Source organism: Merops nubicus, unplaced genomic scaffold (assembly GCF_000691845.1).
Source record: "Merops nubicus isolate BGI_N331 unplaced genomic scaffold, ASM69184v1 scaffold13338, whole genome shotgun sequence".
Lineage (NCBI taxonomy): Eukaryota > Metazoa > Chordata > Aves > Coraciiformes > Meropidae > Merops > Merops nubicus.
In genome coordinates this window covers 1-18,069 of record NW_008627809.1, presented here as the reverse complement: position 1 = coordinate 18,069, position 18,069 = coordinate 1, and positions in this window count along the sequence as shown.

Genomic DNA, 18,069 nt, shown 5'->3' with positions numbered 1-18,069 from the left:
TGAATCTTTCTATACATTAAGCATGTTGCTCTAAAACTAAGATTGTTGCTTTTCCCAGTCCATGTAAATATAAATAATTTTTCAGTGATATAGTTCTGTCTTTATTAGCCATTCTAACTAGCTCTTTGAAGTAGGATTTCTGCTATGCTAATTGAAGACATAGTTTCTGTTTATGCAGTTGTGCCACTCTATGCTTTCTTTTTAAGAACTCCTTAAATAACTTAAAATTACACATTTTGTTAGAAAAACATTCCCATTATCTAAACTGGATTGCTGTCAAATGAATGCTTATCTTGCAGTTGCTGTGTTACTGTATCATCCCATACTAGACTCACGCTGTTAACTTTAAATTTTCTTCCTCTTAAGGCAGTAGAAACATTTTTCTCAGCAATCCTAAAGAAATATCTTTCCAAATTGTTGCTTGAAAATGACAGTTCACATGTGAAGCCTTGTCTCACAAGTGTTTTTAATGCATTAGAAAAGCAACAAAAACTAAAAATAGAAACGTGTTCTCAGCACTTTCAAGGATGCTTGCACTGACATGCTCAGTAAACCTCTCTTTTGTCTAAATTTGACAACAGTGACTTCTCATACCTATATTACTTCATAGCTAAAATCAATAACATTAGCTCTGTTACAGTTTATAATTTTAAGACAAAAGTTCCTTGTTCTTGCTTTTCATTATTGGTACTTAGCCAAAGAGAAGACACTGCTAAGATAATTTTGAAAATTAAAAGCAAAAGCATTCATAATTAGTCTTTTATTAATTTAGAGCATTCAAAATATAAAAATAAAAGGCTTTAAACATACTGTATATACATATATAGCCTTTGGGTTTACATCCTTTCCAACATTTTTTTTTTTCAGTTAATAGCTCAGCCTGATCTTTGATTAAGGAAAAGCGAACCGTTAGAAAGCAGAAAACACAGCATTGTTTTAGAAAACAAACCCATGAGCTTCCCAGACCAATCCCATGTCTCTCCTGGTGTAGTATGGGGTCTGAGAGGTCTTCTGTACTGGGACCATGCAAACACAGTGGGGCTGGCATAGAAGGGAGTATTAGCCTTCACTGATTTTTTTTAAGACATTAGGCACTCTGGGAATGGAGTATAGACTATTCAGATTAAAAAATTAAATTCTGCACTCATATATGCTGCATGTTTCCCAAATTAATGCATTCACCTCAGTGGGTTCACTCCAGATTTATACTCCTATACTTGACAGTAGCAGCTGACCCTTGTATATCATTTTAAAAAAAAAAAAAAAAAAAAGCTCTTGGTCCTGTGTTTATTCTAAATTGTCTTAAAAGCTGTGTGGCTAATAAGTTAGCATATTGTGTTTCTCAGTTTACCCGTGAATATAAATGGGGTAAAAACTCCTTGGGCAAAGGCGTATTCTGCATGGCATATTTACATTTTTAAAAAAAAAAATTGGTATGAAAATTCACACTAAAATAATCCATCACAGACAGTTCACCAAGAGCCAAGGTCAGGTACGTTAGCTCACTCTGAGCAACTCTTTCTGCACGCAGCCCTGCTGAGTTGCCACTTGGGGGTGAGGTATTCTGTACAGCAGGCAGATGCACAGAGAGCTGTACCTAAACACACACAAAACCAGAAACAGTTCCTGGTGATGTATTCCCACATAAGGAATAATTAACATCGTGTCTTGTCCTTGCTTTATAAATTAGTCTGATTTGACTGCAGACAAGATGATGTGAACAACTAATACAAGCTAAGGGTCTGTTTTATAAATATCTCTAAAAACATGCTAATGCCTCATGGGACTGTCAGAGAAGATGACTTTTTTTCCAGAAATGACCTCTCATTGCCCAGGAAAATTTTGAAAACTTTTTAACATAGGCACACTTTTTTACAGGCTTGTGAATTTCTTGGAGCTCAAAAAGCTGTGCTATGAAAGGCTGCTTTTTTTTTATTTTTTTTTTTTCCCTTTGATGTACCTTGTTTGTGCTGTATGAGTAACAACAGGTAGACAGTAATTCCAGTAAATTACCATTGCCAGTTTAATCATTTATTGACTTGTGATCTTTTTCTTATCTTTTTTTTCTCCATTTTATTTTTAGTGAAGAGCCTGTCTAGAATTAGACCAATTTCTTTTTCATGGTGTTAAGACTCACCTTATTTCAGCTACAACTGCATAAAGGCAGAATGTCAGTTGTATCATTGACAGTGTGGCAGAGTGGAAATGCCAATGTATGCACGTTACCTTTAGTGGCTTCAGAGAAACATTCTTTAAGAAGCATTCTACTGAATAATGAGGTTATATAAACCTAAGCAGCTATCAGATGCCTTTGAGGCTGAAGAGTACAGGATCACATCCGAGATCAGAGCTTCCTTTCCTTAGGGCCACAGTACAATACCTGTGTTCTTCACAGAAATACAGTTCCGTTGACTGGTTTTTTCCCATCTGTATTTCAGTGGATATACTGTATATAACATATGTACTGGTTACTTAGATTATTATGAAAATATACCCATAGCTGTCTTGGTAATGAAAGCTGAAAATCCACAGAGAGGACTGTATTTTAAGAGGAGACTGTGTTTTACCGTCCCAATGGATGAATGTTTAATATGCAGATAGAGCAATATTTGAAGAATTTTTTTCTCCTCTGCTTTTATCTCTAATGTAATTTAAGTTATTGCACAACATTTATAAAAATATACAATATATTAATATTCTATGGAGGATATGAAATGTCACACCAGGCTTAAAGTTTTTTTCCATGTTCATATTCTGAACATACCTACAGCATGTGGAAAACATTCTGGAATAACAGTCGGAACTTTATTATTGCCCAAGGAAAACAGGTAAATTTTCAAAGATCAGAACATTAGGTCTCTTTGGATTAAAGTTTAAAGAAAAATAACTGGCACAGAGTATTTGCCACTGGATACAGAAATGTAGAAAGGGAATTTGTTAATATTAAATAATATCTGTGTTTGTAGCACCACCACCACTATACCTATATGGGGAAAAAAAAATGCTTCAGAACAACAGTGTAAACTTTACCAAGAGCCATATTTTACATTCATTAAAGCAGAAATTAAAGACAACTTCCTCTTAAAAAGTTACAACACAATCTTGGGGCCAAAATTGCTGGACACAAGTGAGCCTACAATGCTGGTACAATTCTGGTTCTCAGTGAGTTTGTTGACTGACAAGGCTTTGTGAGTATCTCTGCATAGGCTGGTCACTAACGGCATTTTCCTCTACAGTTTTCAGGTTTGTTCAGCTACTTTCCACCCATTTCTGTTTGTACACTTAACACGAATGTGGTGTCTTACGGATCTGAGAGGCTGGGTATAGCTAGGGAGAGTTACTTGGCTGGGTTTCTGCTTTTTGGTCTTCTGCTAAAGATATAACTGTGTTTCATGAGATGTTGAAGCCTCCACTGTAGGCACAAAAACATAATGAAGAAAAACTTTCCTAAAGCTCATCACCTGAGGCTATCACCCCACCATGCAAAGACACAGAAAATAGCTAGAAAGTCACCTTTTTAACTTAAAAAAAAAAAAAAAAAAAAAAAAGTAGAAATAAATGTACTGGAAGATGAAAACAAATGTTGTCAAAAGCCTATATTTACAAGTGGATAAAAACACAAAGGTATTACTACTGACTGATGATGGCGACATGCCAGCAGAATCTGGGAGCCACCTGATTACTTTGGTTCTATGTTTGATTACCAAAACCAAAAATACCAACCAAAAATTGATCTCTTAATAGCAGTGGATTGCGTACCCTTGTTGATGAAAGGGTTGTTCTCTGGGCAATCGGCAAATGCCTTCCATTTAGCCACCTTTGCTGATTCAAGGCATAGTAGAATTTTCCATGACGATTTTTCTTTATTGATTTTTCCACAAATCTTAAAAACAATTGCACATTAGAATGTCTGTGATGATTAAGAATAAATATGTGTGGTTTGACCAGGAGAGAGCAGGACAAGGTTTCATGAGCCCTTTGAGGGACGCAAGGTCTTTACTTCAAGAGCGCAACACCACACTTATCTCAGTTCATGATGTTGTCTTCAGCTCTTCCAATCCCAAAAGCCTTATGGGAGGCAAGTCACCAGGAGAAATGCCAGGTATCACCAGCGCAGAGAGAGCAGTCTGTGAGCCAGGCTCAGGCCAACCAGCCTGGGCTTGTGGTGGTCCTGCACAGGCTCCTGCATCAGAGGGCCGAGGCAGTGACTGAGTGGCTGCCCTCCCTGGCCGCCTGCATGCCCTTGAACGCCAGCGAGGCGGGGATGTCGCAGCTGTGAGGGGACAGCGGGGTCCCTCCGGCGTGCTGCCAGCTGTGGCTGGCCATGTAGCTGGACGGGGCAGCGCTGTACGTCATGTAAGGTGAGACTTGGGCTGGTGTGGCGTAGGGAGGCATGGCTGGTGCTGACACGAAACTGCTGACAGCTGGGAGGCCGTTGGGTGCCTGAAAGGAAAGGGAAGAGCATTTCTAAGACAGTAAGACAGAGGTTCTGCTACAAAGGAAGATGCTGGTGGGGCTTTGTACAAGAACCAGGGCCAGTGTAGACACCCAGAGAGCCATCCATAACTAATCCCCTGGATTTGAAGGGTGCAGCGGCTCCCTTGTACTTTTCTTTTAAGACCAGCTACCCTGCATCAGCCCTGCCCATCTCTCCCAGCAGCCTGTCCCAGACAGGGACCACCAGCAGCTGTTCAGGGAACACACACCAAGAGCAGAGCAGGAACCAATGACCTCCTGATATGCCCGCCCGTCTTCCCACAAGCCATTGTTCACAGGCTCCTTAAGCCCGTAGTTGCACCTAATCATTACGTTTGAGAGCTGCTGCTGGAGGTATCTGTGATGAGTTTCTTCCGTCTCTCTCCCTGAGCACTTTCATTCTCTCGGCAGTGAGTCCCACAGGTTGGAGCAGGTGAGCTGTAATATTTACCCACCTTTCCCAAATTTTGCATGGGGTGTTGGCCACTGTGGCCAGGCTGTGGCAGGTAGTGCCCTGGAAGTTTAAGCTGGATACACAGTAACCACAGGCATACCAGTAGCAGGAGAGATGGACCCATCCCAGTGCCTCGCCTACCCCAGCCCTGAAGGAGGGTGGGTTCCACCCTGAGCTGCAGCAGCCAGGCATGGGCACGGATCCCAAAGCAAGGCTCCCTGCAGTGGAGAGGTAACAAGCAGCTGGGGGAGGTGGGAACATCTTAAACTCTTTGGTAACTGTTTGCTTAGAGCATGAGTCAGAACTATAGTATTGTTATTGTTATTGATGATGTCTTTTAAAAAATCTGTTTTCTAGGTACTTGGTATATAACCTTGCAAATGTTCTTTGCTCACAGCTTCTCCTGATTTCAATAGGGCTTCTGTGCACAAAACAATTGCAGGGCTGGGTGTTTTCCTGCAAGGTATTTTCCTAGGTCCTTCCATAGGCTGGCAAGAAGGGTTTCTATTTAAATAGAGATGGGAGAGTCCTTCAGTCTGCCAGGCAGGATTTCACAGTGAATGACTCCTTATTTAAATAAAAGTGTTTGGTGGTTTATTTCACACCCTGTAAATGCTTCTTCAGCAGAACAGGTACACACCAAGATCATTTATCTTGTTTAAGTTTTGATTTGTCTAGTGTTTATGTTTTAGGATTCAGGGTGGTATTTTTTTCCCAGAAACATTTCCTATCTGAATATGAAAGCACAGGTATCAGTTCAGAAAATCATGTAGCATCTGCAATTTTTAATCACCTGGCAGAACCAGATCTAGCCTGGATAGTGCAGAGTTAAGAAATGAAACAGACTTTTGCTTCTGCTAACACTTCACGTGATAACATTTCACGTGTTCGATTCCTGTCTGGATTATACCTGCCTCCGTTTCTAGTATTTACCTCCAAAACCAGCACTGTCCTGGTTTCAGGCTCATGAGTTTTCCTACCAGTGTAACTCACAGTTCCACTGGTTGGACTATCCTCTTGTTGCCCCTTGGGAAACCAAGCAGTAATCCTGAAGGAGTCAATATAAATGTGTACAGCAATCTAAAACAGCAGGAGACAGTGATGGGACCCCAGCCACAAGCTTCCAATAGGTATATTAATTAGTACAAAACATACAGCTGCAGCAGCAACATAATTGTCATTTTGAATGCATAAACACTTCGTTGAAGCTGAACTTGCTTTACTCTTTTGAAAATCCAAATATGTGACCTGACCTTCAACTCCAATTACAAGTCCCCTACTGTGTCTCAGAATTACACTTTAGCCTCAGCTCTAAATATTAGTGTTTGCAACAGTACTAATTAATACAAACCTTCAAATAATTGCACTGTAAATTAGCACACTTCTTAAATCACATGGAAAATTATTTCACTGAATTTACTGAAAAGTAAAAAGTGTGACAGGCCCTGAAAAGCTGCTATTCTCCAAGCTCCCTGCCTCTTGCAATGTGTAGAGTACTTTTCAAAAGAATGTGAAACAAGAACGAGCACCTCTCTGGTTTTTCTAAGAGCAACAAAAAGTTTTGCACAGAAGCAGTAGTGCCACTAGAGCCAGGTTGTAACCTTGAGGCATGAAAAGCCACAAGCTAAGAGTATTCTGCACAGAGTAGTACAGAAACCCCAAAGGAGTCCTAGAAGGACAAAAGATCTGGGACAAGACCCTGAAGACCCTGAATAGCCATTGAGACAGCACAAACTTCCAGCCTCTGACACTAAGAAGCAGTTTTTTGGCCTCTGTGAGGCCAACCTGCTCCGCCACACTTGCCCACACCCAAGCAGGCTTGTACCAAGCAGTGGTCTCAAAGCTGTGCCTGGAAGCCCCATTTTAAGTAAGATTCCTCACTATGAGTGGTCATGTCCCATGAACCCTTGGCTGTGCTTGTGCAAGGGTTCCAGCCAGGCTGCAGAGGAGGCCCAGACCCCTCTGGCTTCCTGTGTTGACACTGCTCCCCTCTACCACGTGTGGCTCTGGGAAAAGCCATAGCCCTCCTTTGCCACAGAGAAGAGAAAATGCTTCCATATGCTGTACAGACTGCCATGCTGTAGGATGCTCTCCACTGCTTGCACTTCCTTTTAGAGGTCTTTAGAAAATACAGATGCTCTAACGGCCTCTCATCTGAGGAATGATAAGACTGTAAATGCGTCCTTCAAAGCTGTGCACACTGCTGCATTATACCAGGGCAGAACACTGCTTGATGCCGTCGCTTTGCCAAGCACTTCTCCACACCCCACCATCACAGGCAAAGAGGAGATGAGTAGAGAAAGGCGAGTTTTGGTCCTCAAAAAAAGAAGCCTTCCTGCTGTAGCCAGTCAAAAAAAAAAAGTCCCTGGAGGTGGCAACTGTGCTTGTACATGTAAATAAAACAGACCAGGGCCAATTCTCTGGCCCTGTGGATAAGCAGTGCCATGCAACACCCAGCCCCATGGCTCACCTCTCTTCTGCCAGAAACAGGGTGTCCTCGTCCATGCAGCCTGCCAGGCAGGGTCCCCAGACTTTGTCCTGCCCAACCCCATGCTGGGGCAGTGTCTGGCCACGTGCAGGTTGGCACAGGCTAGATCTGTGCCAGGCAATGTGCCAACAAGCCACCGCTTTGTAGGTCCACCAGTGCTTGAGACCACATCCTGACCTCCTCCAGCTCCTGCAGGCAAGGCTGCCAGGGGTTCCTCAGCAACCAGAAACTAATCACAAACACCCTCGAAGCCACCAGAGGTCTCCTTTGGCCCAGATTTAAAGCTGAGGGGACAGAGAAAGCTTCACCTTATGTGATTTAAAACTATGCTGCTTAAAAAAAAAAAAATAAATAAAATAATGTCCTGGTTTTCATCTCTGACTTTCATCAGTGAAGGACATGACCCAATAATTTTAACTGCAAGAGTTTTTACTTCCAAACAGCTTTAGGTACAAAGCGTAGGTTATCAGAAGGGTTGAATCTTGTCTATCAATCTGGCACTTTTTACAAACATGACATTCACTTAAAATAAATGGAGGAGATTAAGTTCCATGGCCCTGTATATACTGGATGAATAATTCATCCTTCATCCCGCAGTATTGCAAGCAAAGGAAATGAACACCAAAATCTAAACATTCATAATTAGGAGTGCAAGAACTCCATGGTCTTTATGAATTTTTAAAACCTTCAGAACTTCTTTTAAGTGCAGAGCATCTTGAACTCGGTTTTTAAGTTTCATAAATATTTTTTTTCTTAATTTAAGCCATTGTTTATCAAGGGAAATTAATTTTTTTAAGCAAACAAACAAACATGTAATTCTAACTGAACAAGAACTTCTGCTGTGCGAGTGATAAGGCTTTCTGTTTGAAAGTATTTACTATTCAGCTTCTACAAAGACCAGAGAGAAACATTTGCTCTGAATTGCTACTTCTGTCAGTGCTTACAGACAACTAATGGAATTAATATATCCAAATTTTAGAGCTGTGTTCCAAACCTAGACCACACGACCTCACACTGATTCAGAGATGGAGTTAAACATTCTTAAAAACATACCCGCAAAACAACGGAGGTTGGGTCAGGTTCATAACTTGGGTTTGGTGTCTTTCTGCTGAGTTACTTCTGATACACAGCAGTGCCAGTGAAAGGCACCAAGTCTAGGCCAGAATTCAAAGCCAAGGTGGACATAAAGTCTTACTTTAGGTCACATAAAAGGATGCTGTTGAAATAAATAGACTGCATCTATTTTCACCAGTGAAGGAGTTGCTTCTGTAGTTCAGAGATTTTTTTTTTCCAGTTTAGACACTAAAGACACAATATTAACTTGAGATCACATTTTTTGTTGCTTTCAAGTTTTTTTGGAATTTGGGACACAGAAGGAGTGTGTGGACGAAGAGCAAGTCTAGAACCAAGTTTATGTGGGATTGTCTGTGGAACAAGTAATTTCCTTTAGCTGTTTGGACTCCAAAAAGTCAGAACAGGTCTCCAAAGCAGAGGTGACCACCACACACACCCTGATTTCTGTTACAGAGGTTATGTTGCTATAATGTGTCATACAGCTTCAGCTTCCTCTCTCCTAGATGGTAAGAAGAGACAGGAAACAAGGTTTCTGGACGAAGTTCCAGATCAATCCTTATCAGATAAACTGCCTGACTTTTTTTTTCCTGCCTTGGTTTTATGAATACCAGAGAAACACAGAGCTTAGATTCCACTTTCAAACATGATGGTATAAATCCAAATTCTATATTATAATTAATTTATATTATTTTATTGTTTCACCTTTTCTCTACTTTTCATTCTCTGCCTTTTGCTTGCTAGATGTGTGTTCCCTCAATATCAAAATTAGACCGTCTCCTGTGGTCCCTCACCATATGGCTTCTAAATGCTTCAGAAAATGACCAAGAATCATAGTGATCAAAATTACAGACTTGCCTTTATGTCAGTTATCATTAATAGCAACAATGCAAATGCTCTCATTTCAGGTTTGTATTAATACAAACAAGAGCAGATTTGATGCCACATGTGGATGCCACCTCAGTTTTCTAGTCTAACTCTGAAGTATCCAAATGACTGTAAATTATTCTTCTTATTTTAAGGTTATTATTTCAAATTATTTGAATCACTTGCCCATTGTAACGTAATTGTTACAATATTTTATTAAATAGGAATTTATTACATAGGCTAAGAGTGTATATTTTGTAGAAGTATTCTAAATGTCTGGTTTTTTAAAAGTGTTTCTGGAGAAACAACATAAGCTTCAAACTTACTACCTAATTCACCAGCCCGGATGAGCTTGGACGGTGACTCAGCCCAAACTCCCCTGCTGGAATCAGCAGAAGTTCAGCGTGTATCAAAACATGGGGAACACACCTCTGGTGAATAAGGTTGCTCTTTCATTTGTATTTCCCAATTCTAACACTGACTTGGATGGAACGAATCCTTCCTGTCCTTAGATCAGCAAATTCAGCACGTTGGCTTGATCCTCCAGCACAGGGAGAGCAAATTAAACAAATCTGCAGAGATCCCACAACTGTCTCACTGAGAGCAGCAGCTCCCCAGCAAAGTGGAGGGCTGGCAGCAGCTGCAGGGACTCTACCGTAGCTCCTCAGACAGACACCCTCTCAATGCTCATTTTTCAAAATTAAAAACTTAATTTCTGGAAATGCTGATTTTTTTATGAATGTCCTGAAAACACGGTCACAAAGTAGCTACTGGAGAAGTCATTTTTTCCATAGCAAGGGAAAATTATAGAAGGAAACAGAGCTGAGTATCTAGTCCTTCCATCAGAAAAGTAAATTACCTTCAAACACAGAGGATATCCCACGTTCTCAGCAACGTGGACATAATCAGTCAAAAAGGTTATGGCACTAAGACTAGGAGCAAGCAAACAAAACTGCAAATATAAAGGAAGCAAACGTGCTAAATCTCCCTTTTTAATTGGAGGTTAAATATGATTTATAAATCAAACTAACATACGGGACCCCAAGGGAATAGTAAACAAATTTTCCAAGTAAAACAGCAGCAGCAAGCCTGTAATGGAAATCCCATTTAGGAAAATGGCATTACCTAAAGCTGCAAGTAATACAACTATGTTTCTTTTAAGGTTTTAAAATTAATAACCTTAAATAATCATATTATTTATGTTGGTAGAAATGGTAGTTAACTAAATTGGAGCTAAGTTTTGAAACTGCAATTTAGTGCTACAACATCAATGGGAAAAATTACATGATCCTACAAACATTAATTCAGATCAGTGTCTACTAAAATTAATGCCCTTATACAGGTAAATCAGTTACCTAAAGAAAAAGGATTATAAAAGTGAGTACTGAGTAAATTTTTCCAATTTATGGTAGCACTTTTTATTAAAAATCTTTTTCAGAAAAATGTAATTAAATTCCTAAGCTGTACATGAATAGCCTAGTCAGAGCTGACCCTGCAAACCAGGTTTTGCTGTCTTTTTATAATGCTGGAAACAGTTACTGAAAAACAAATTCCCTATTAGACTACATATCCATAGTCTTAGATTAATGAACTTATTTTGCTGAACACATTGTCCCTTTGATTTTCCATTAATTTCACTGCAAGGAGAAGAGAATAAAACAGGCTCTGAAAAATAAGGACGCTGTCATTAAATAATTTTGACATCAAGAAAATCTTCAGCAGAAGTGGAAACTTTTTGCAGGTAGGATATTCTGTCGAAACGCCTTCATTTTCAAGAAAGACTGAACAGCGGTAATATATTGGAATTGAGGAGCTTTTAAAATAACACATGGGCAAGGGATTTACAGTCAGTCTGTTCAGCTGAGCTGGGTTGATTCCCACAAGACTGAATTTTGAAAAATGGAAAAAATGGAGAAATACAGTATTTTGCTTTCATTGTAATTCATATGATGCAATGATGGTATTCTAGCTAAAGTCACAAAATAAAACAGTTATTTGCTTGCTTCAGTGCTTCAAGATTACAAACTTAATTAGCTACCCAATCCTATACAAGTCTTTTACAAAGATGCCATTTCCTTTACAGTTAATTCTCCTGTTATTAAATTCAATGCATTACAATGTACTCCATAAGAAAAAATCACACTACTTCCTTCTAAAATAATGTTCATTCCCTTAATAATGAGCAGACCCCATTCTCTGTGTTTAACGTGTTTTTTTATTAACTTAAAGTTGTTTCCTTTACTATAGGCATCCCCAGCTGCACTGAATAACACAGAAATCAGATAATAACAATTGAGTGTTTTAACTATAGTTGCAACATGCATCAAGATCACTCCTAATTATATTTTCTTATCAAATTTTAAATCTTGGCCTCTTTAGGGAAGTAAAAACCCAGTTTTGGAAATAGTAATAGTAACCTGAATTTACACGCTATCACAAATCCTTTCTTAAAGGAGCCAGGGGCATTTTATGTCTTTTCCAAAACAAACTACAACAGAAACAAAAGGGGAGAAGAAAGGGGAAAAAAAAAAAAAAATAACACCACAACACAACTTTCTCAGAGACTGAAGAATCCACTACAAAAGCAATGGAGTAAAAGAGAGGTAGAGAAGTAGGAGAAAAAAGTATGATGGAGAAAAAGGCAGACGGAGGTTTTTGTAAAAACTAAGTGCACTCTGAGGGAGAAGTGGGGAGCAAGAGGAGAAGGGAGGAGCAAGGTTTTCCAATGCTTCTTCAGAAGAGTGATGGGTTCAGATGGTTTTCACAATTAAGTGAGATCTACCACATACGATGCACCAAGCACGCACTAATAAGTCCACCTAAAACGTGTCCCCAACATAGGTTATTGTGCAAGGTCTCTATGTTCACTGAATGATTGCTTTCCATTCATACTCCAGTTTAGGAAGGATGACATAAATCAAAGTCACTTCTTTTCCAGTGAAAGTGCTAAATCTTGGTATATATTCTATTATTTAACAAACCTCACAACCAGACTACCTCAAAGTGGGGTGAAAACAGATTCTGCTTGCTGTGAGCACAAAGCTTGATTTTGATGACAAAGACGTAAGTTGAGTCTCTCTTAGAAAGATACACTGTGCTTACAAGGACAAAAGGAAAGCTCAGAAAAAAAAATCGTGCCATGTAAGCAAACTCCCTTGAATAAGAACAAACAAGAGATTCCCATAGTTTTAGAACAGATTGGCACAATAATTCCCTCTTGGTATTTTGGCAAAATCTGGAGTTAGGCAGAGCACACATGGACATTAAACAAGCAAATACACTGGAAGAATAAACATATTTTTCTTTCTATGTTGCTAGTTAAAACTATAATGTATTAGCAGAAGGTTGTATGGAAAATGCCTTCTTATAACGTATTTAACGATTTACTGTGATTTCAGTATGGTGTTATTTAAATGAAACTGAGGTTGGAAGAAGGAGACATGGACACAGAGACATCAAAGGTATTCTTGATGGCTAGAATTTAGGCAAATATGGGGTCAAACTGATAAAGTCCCCACTTTGTCCTCTTCAGGGAGAGCAAAAACATCACTCCCCTTTTTCTAACAAATCTCTGATGCTGTAGAGGCATTTACTGGGAAGCTGGTAAGTTAAAGAGGGTTAAATCACAGCCCATGTATTATTGAATACCCATGGTCATTATGACTAGGTATGTAAGCAATTTCTGAGAGATGATAAATTGCCACAACAAATTCAAACACACCATACAGTCTTTATCTACTTCCCACTCTACTGCAAGCAGCAGATGACTGAATATATCAACTCCTATCTAGTTTCCCTGCCCCTGGCATTCTGTTCCTTGGCTGTAATAGGGATCTCCAACCACTGTCACTTTTCAGTCCCTGTTTGTCATGGCAGAGCTCCTGGTAGGTTGGGGCCCTTTGAGCAGAGGGTGTTCTGCGTGCAGTTTGAGTGTCATTATACCATTCACTCACCTCTCTGACTTTCTTTATTAGTTTCATCCGGGTGGAGTGCCCTGAAGCCATGTGGGTTGGTGGGCAGGGCACTGTGTTTTGGCCGTGGAAGCAGGTGGCCAGTAAGAGGCAGGTCTCACAAATGGGATTCGAATGGGGTGCCATCCAGATCACCTGGGAAGGAATCGGGTGCATGTAGTGGGATCAGCTCATGCCCCTCACCCACAACATGCAATGACATGGATGCCTAGACCTTGAGCAAGCCATCTTAGTGACAATATTTGAATAAGAGGCACTGATCTGGAGATCCTAATGAGAGTGACACAGAACCAGACAGTCTACAAGCTAAGGTCTGAACCCCTGCACCAAGCAGGAGCTCTGCTAACAATTCTGCTAGGTACTACAGCAAGAAAGCACATAAGTACCTCACCTCAACACCTTCCCCCCACCCCTGGTTACGAGTGCAGAGCAGAAGGCTTGGATCTTTATAACTGGGATTTTGCACAGACCTATAGCAGGAATCTGACTGCCTGAATTCCAAGTTAGAATATGAGATGCCAAATAAATAATCTGCCCATTAATTTTTTTCAGAAAATAATCTGTCTACGAGGGTCATGTAATTGGCCATAACATTTAAAGTTACGTTTTCATCTTATTCCCAAAGTTACCGTATGTTGTGGGTTCTAAGCACTGCAGATAATCACAGATGTTTGGCCACCACATATATGGTTCATTGTTCACCTACAATCAAAGATCAGGAACTAAATATTTACATTGCCTACATTTTCTGTGCAAATAATTGTCCAGAATTGCACCCACAATTGTTTGCAATCACTTGCCCTAAAATGGAGCCTTCCCTTTATGTGCTTACAACAGACGGAGCTCAAGATCCCTAGTTGGAATGCAACCAAGGGACAGCGAGTGCTATCCCAGCAAAACCAAAAACTCAAGCCACTAACAGCTGACGAAGTTCAGCTCAGACAGAGGTGAAGTTGCTTTAGGGTCTGCCCGATATGTCAGAGGAAGATTTCACTCAAACCACGTTCACAAGCCAGTCTGAATTAGGACTGTTTTCAGCAGCTCCAGTAGGTTTGGGTTCAGGCCTCCAAAGAGCGTACCCTTTCCAGCAGTGAGCTTGCAGTAACCGCTCGCTCTTAGACCCCCCAGTTGCAAGCTTTTTCCTGTTAATGAGTATCAGCTCCCTTTGGCAATGTGCACATCTGCTTCCTGCAATGCACACAGCAAATATTTCTGAAAAAAAAAATACATATATATTTCCAAAGCTATTTGCCTCTCAACAAATTGTATAAACATATGTCAGATCTTTTGTGTTTTCGTATGTATGTAACTATAGACCACAATTTTTTTCAGTCTGCACATCCATGACGCTAGTCCCAAAAGTTATAAGCATCAGATGTCTGGAAAATTAATATTAAGTATTATACATATTCATTAAATGTTTTAATTTCAAATTCAGAGTACAACTGGGTTGGTATTTCAGTGATTTCAGCTCTTTTTTTTTCTTAATGCTGCTATCAGTATAAGCTGCATAATGCACAAAATACTCAGAATATTCATCCTTTGTATTAATATTATAATTAGCTGTAGAAGTCATCACCCCAAACACCACATTGAGTGTGACTTTCCATATAAATCCTGCACTATACCTGAGCTCTGTATGAAGTGTTTATGACCCAAAACTGTCAAGCTCTCAGAAAAACTTCTTTTTCTTTTCTGTTTCTCTGAGTCGCAGTCATTCTGTGAAGCTATAGGGCAAATTTCTTCATATGATTCACTAGGAAAATTGCTTATGCATAAATGATGGCTTGGGACATCAGGTAATTAAAAATTAATAAAAATTTGACAAGGCATCTCTGTAAACTCCTGAGGAATATTTGGTACAGAATCACAGTCTGTCAGGCATAGCTTTCAACTCCCCAAACCCAAATACCAAACAACATCACAAACAAAGGCCCAGTGACACCAGAAAATTCCCAATACTTAAAGTGAAAAACATTCTGCATCCAGAGTTTCAGTTTCTCTTCAAATGAACGTGACTCTATATTGCTGAGCCAAAACTGTGAAGTTTTTTTCCCTCTTTTGATGAGTCCTTTCCTAGATTGAATTCCCACTAATGTGTGGAGCAAGGGGTGAGATGCAGCCGTTCAAACCCATCGAAGAGATCAGCCTTGGCTGCAGGCTGACAAAGCTGGGAGGTCAATAAGAGTTTTGCCTGAAAAAAATCCTACAGGATCCCATGTGTTAGAACAAATGTATATTATGTAAAAGGGGGAGTCAAATAAATATATTTTAAATCTACAGAAGACCTTGTTCGCTTTGCTCAATTTTTCTACTCCTTCTCATGCAGAGAGAGTTTCCAGGCGATTTATTGAGAAGTAAAATGTTATCTTCCATGACTAAGTCTGAGGAAACAAGTCCTTCACTTGCTATGGAACAAACTGAAAGCTGTGGACAGGTGAACCTTTAATGTTGCTGATGCTTAAAACACATAGCTGAAATTTGTTGGAAACAGGAGAATTTCTTATCACTCCCACAAAATCCTTTGTTAACGTGCTTCAGAGCACATTCCCTCTGCTCCTGTTGTGTAATTGGAAAGCCCAAGTAAAACACCCACACTTGATTCCCTGTTGCTCTACTCCTCTTGCAGACACCTCTGACTTTGGCAATACAGACATAAAACTGGAATATTACAGAACAGTCACTTCTCAGGGGGAAATCTTCTGTCTGCCTTCTTACCCCAGCTTTTGTGATGAGTTTAGCTCAAATTAGATGAGAAAACTAACATTTACCTTGAAGTTTAAAGACAGAGTATATTTCACTGTAGTCTTTCTGGCATTATAACTGTGTCTTCCCCATTTTTCCACCATTGCAGACACCCTTCTGCTAGATTCACGCAAATGAACCAATGTTCTCTCCTGTTCCCTGCTCATTTTTTTTTACACCCAAAGCAATACACATTGCAAGAGACTATGAAAAGATTCAACGACATCAGAGACTTTTGGTGAGCCTTTACTGTCACAGATTGTCACTGAGATTCAGCAGACAGCTAGCAAGTCAGTGCTACGTGCAGCAAGAGTTCTGTTCATAAATTTCACATAGCTGGAACAAATCTAGCAAAAAGAATGCTGCAAAAAAACACATTTTCGTACCCTTATTTGACATTATATTTTTTTCTGAATTCATTCCAAATTAGTGAGGTGGTAAATGTGTGACAGATGAAGAGATTTATTTATATATGAATGAATTCTCAGCTAAGCCAGTCTGAATACTACATTATTAGACTGGTCTACATGTTAGAACTTTCTAAAGCCAAATTCTATGTACCCATATTATTATGGAGAAGGAGTGGGGGAACATCTCCGTGTCTTCTTTTAGTGAGTAGGGTTCTTGAAAATCAGCTTTTGGATAAATACTGCTTAGCTTTTCTGCCCTTTTAAACTCTACGGACAATGTATTTTGATAAATGAATTCCATTTTATTGATAGCAATTTGCTTAATTTTTAAATAGCAAGTATGTTTAAATTACATTTATCAGGTGATCTTTCAGGTTGAACAAAACTTTAAAAGACTGGCATTGACAGAAGAACAGTGATATATTATGGTGATAAGATGAAAGTATAAATACTGAAAGAGTGAAAAAAGATAAAAGACAATTTCCAACACCAGCATTGCATTACAACCCGATTTACAAAACATTGTAAATGAGATTCAAATAGAGGCAATGGTTTATAGCCTATGAGCCAAATCCTGTGAAGATTTCAGGAGAATCATATGGAGAAGGCCCAGCCTGGAACCTAAGACAATGCAGCCACAGGACAGCTATTCTTAACAGAGCAACAACAAGCTATTTCCATCATTTTCAGTCAGACTGCTAACACTTTATTTGTTCCATTTTTTCAAGAAAAATTGTGGAAGGATGAATAATAACTCTAATTCTATCTTTAACCATATAGTCGTGGTGATACTAGAGTCCATATTATTTTATGATATGAAATGAACATAATAATAATGGGATAATAGAAAAATGTGATAAAAAAACAACAAGGCAGCATTAAGGGTGGTATATTGTTTATAAAGAAATTTATATTGTTTATAAAGAAATATATATAATAAAGTGGTTTTCACTTTTGGGGCCTACAGTATTTCCCACTCTGTCTCATTCAACCCTTTGCAAGCATTCCCGCAGTTCATGCTCCACATCTTACATTTGAAAGGGTCTTATTCAGCTACTCTCAGCACCAAACACGAGCTACAGAAGGCTCCTTGACATGGAGTCCAAAACCAGACACAGAACTGGAAAAATATGTCCCAAACCTCTCTCTTTGAATGGGAACAAGCTAAACAGGGATCGCAGCTCTTCCTCGCCTTGGTTAGAAGTGTAACAAAAGAGTGGCCGGGAAGTCGATGTATCTGAGAAATCTCTGATAGGTTTTGAATTGTTTCCATCGCGTGGAAAAAAAATTCAAAATCTGTGCTTTGCCAGCGAGTAACAGTAGAGCCTTTTATAGCTTTTCTCCTGGCATGGGATTTGATTAGCATGTACCAAGATTTAGACGGAGATTTATTAAGTAACAGTTATACTGTGTTGTAATTAAAACGTAGGAAATTCGCCATCTACTTAAGCGTTTAAAAATGCTTAATGTAGGAAGCAATTACGCCTCATTTTCAAATTATTCCCCTGCCTGCAGAGCACTCTGCGGACCGGGGAGAACGCGGCGTTAGGGGCGGCGGCGCGACGTGACCGCTCACCCGACGCGGGG